This window comes from Oreochromis niloticus, linkage group LG3, assembly GCF_001858045.2.
Source record: "Oreochromis niloticus isolate F11D_XX linkage group LG3, O_niloticus_UMD_NMBU, whole genome shotgun sequence".
Taxonomy (NCBI): domain Eukaryota; kingdom Metazoa; phylum Chordata; class Actinopteri; order Cichliformes; family Cichlidae; genus Oreochromis; species Oreochromis niloticus.
The window spans coordinates 79,372,857-79,374,807 of record NC_031967.2 but is presented as its reverse complement, the minus strand read 5'-3'; positions in this window follow the sequence as shown (position 1 = coordinate 79,374,807).

Sequence of the window (1,951 nt, the reverse complement as noted above, 5' to 3'; positions counted from 1 at the left end):
TTGCTGTAAGCGGTCACGTGGGGCGCTCATATCCTACGGATCGCTGCATGGGACATAAAGCCAAAGAAATGAAGGTGTGTTTTGTGGGATTCCGCAAACGTTTTAAAATAATTCCACTTTCGTTATGTTATTTCACAGGGAACAGAACCGGTTCTTTTCTAAACCTAAAACATGGGGTTAGGTTAATTGGTCATTCTAAATTGCCCATAGGTGTGAATGGTTGTTCATCTTTATGTTTTAAACCACCGGTGTCGAACTCTAGGCCTCGAGGGCCGGTGTCCTGCAGGTTTTAGATGTGTCCTTGATACAACACAGCTGATTTAAAGGTAAATAACCGCCTGAACATGCCTTGAAGTTTTCCAGAAGCCTGGGCCGTTTATCAATGCCCAAGTACGCGAGTACGTACTCGCGTTCTCGGTGAGTACGTACTCGCCGAGAACGCACGGGAGTACGTACCTGCCGAGAACGCGAGCACGGACTCGTGGGCCGTCTCTCAATTCTCAAGTACGCGAGCACGGACTCGTGATTTGTACCAGCGTACGTGATGATGTCACAGGTCCGGAGTTTTTACTGCCGTCCCCTCCTAATTTAACTGTGAGTAACATGTTATGAAGCTTAACTTTAATCACAGCCAAACCGGTTTACTCAGGAACAAATAAAACACTGAAATAAACCAAACATTAACATTTAGAAGTGATCTAAGTGACTTATATATCATTTGTAACCTCAGTAGTGACACCTCTAATAATAAAAATAGTGTACATGTACATACCTTAATAAAAACAAGCAGGTGAGATGTTAGAACGCTTTTATTTCTATTCTAGTGGACACTCAATACTATAGACAGCTGCTGGGGTTTCTTTAACCTGAGTAGTGAGAAGTCCGCGAGCGCGGGGGGACGATGTGCCGGGAGTCCGCTGTTGAGTTTTGGACGAAATGCATTCTGGGATATATAGCTGTACCAAGTCTACACCGATGCATGCTCGATAAAATGGGCGGATCGAGAACACATCCGGGACTTTTTCGCGTTCTCGGCGTGATGCGTACTTCGAATTGGAACAGTACTTGGTCTCCGACTGATGACGTATCACGAGTACACGAGAACGCAAGTACGCACAAGTACGCATATTGATAAACGCCCCTGGTAATGAACTAATCATTTGATTCAGGTGTGTTGACCCAGGGTGTTATCTAAAACCTGCAGGATACTGACCCCCGAGGCCTGGAGTTTGACACCGCTGTGTTAAACCAATGACAGGATGGCGCCCTTTCCAGCGTGTACCATGCATCTTGCCCCATGGTAGCTGGGATACACTCCAGTCACACCTTCTTTGCTTTGTGTTCATACCTAACACAAAGAGAAAGATCACATGTGTCCTCATTAGGAGAGGGATTTGTTGATGTGTAGGGCTGTAGCCTCAGGATTTTATTATGAGACAGTGTGTGTCAGATCATTTTACAGAGTAACATCAAAGTAACTTAACAAGTAGTATAAGTTAGCTAATTACACCTAGGTCTTTCTCCTGGTTGTAAATACGTAATTCATGTCTGAGCAGGGACGCTGAGATTGGAAATTTTACTGCCGTTGGTGAAAAGTGATCTATTAAACAAAACTCTACTATAAAGCATAAGCTCAACACTGATGAATATTCTCATAACTAACATATAACTTAAGGTCCTTTACATTTGAAGGCCTGTGATTTTGACATGGACCTCGAACTTACACAGATGGATACAAAACTAAAGATACAAAAAAAACTTCAGTGTCAAACTAGCTTTACTTTCATGAATCTGTAGCAATTTCACCTGATTTATCACTCAGTGTCAAAACACACAAATGACTCATTCATTTATTAACAGAAAAGTACAATTAAATTACCTACACCACAAATTAAGTTCAAATAAATAAAATGAAATTATTTTCGTGGGTTCACTCTAGCTAAGCTAATGA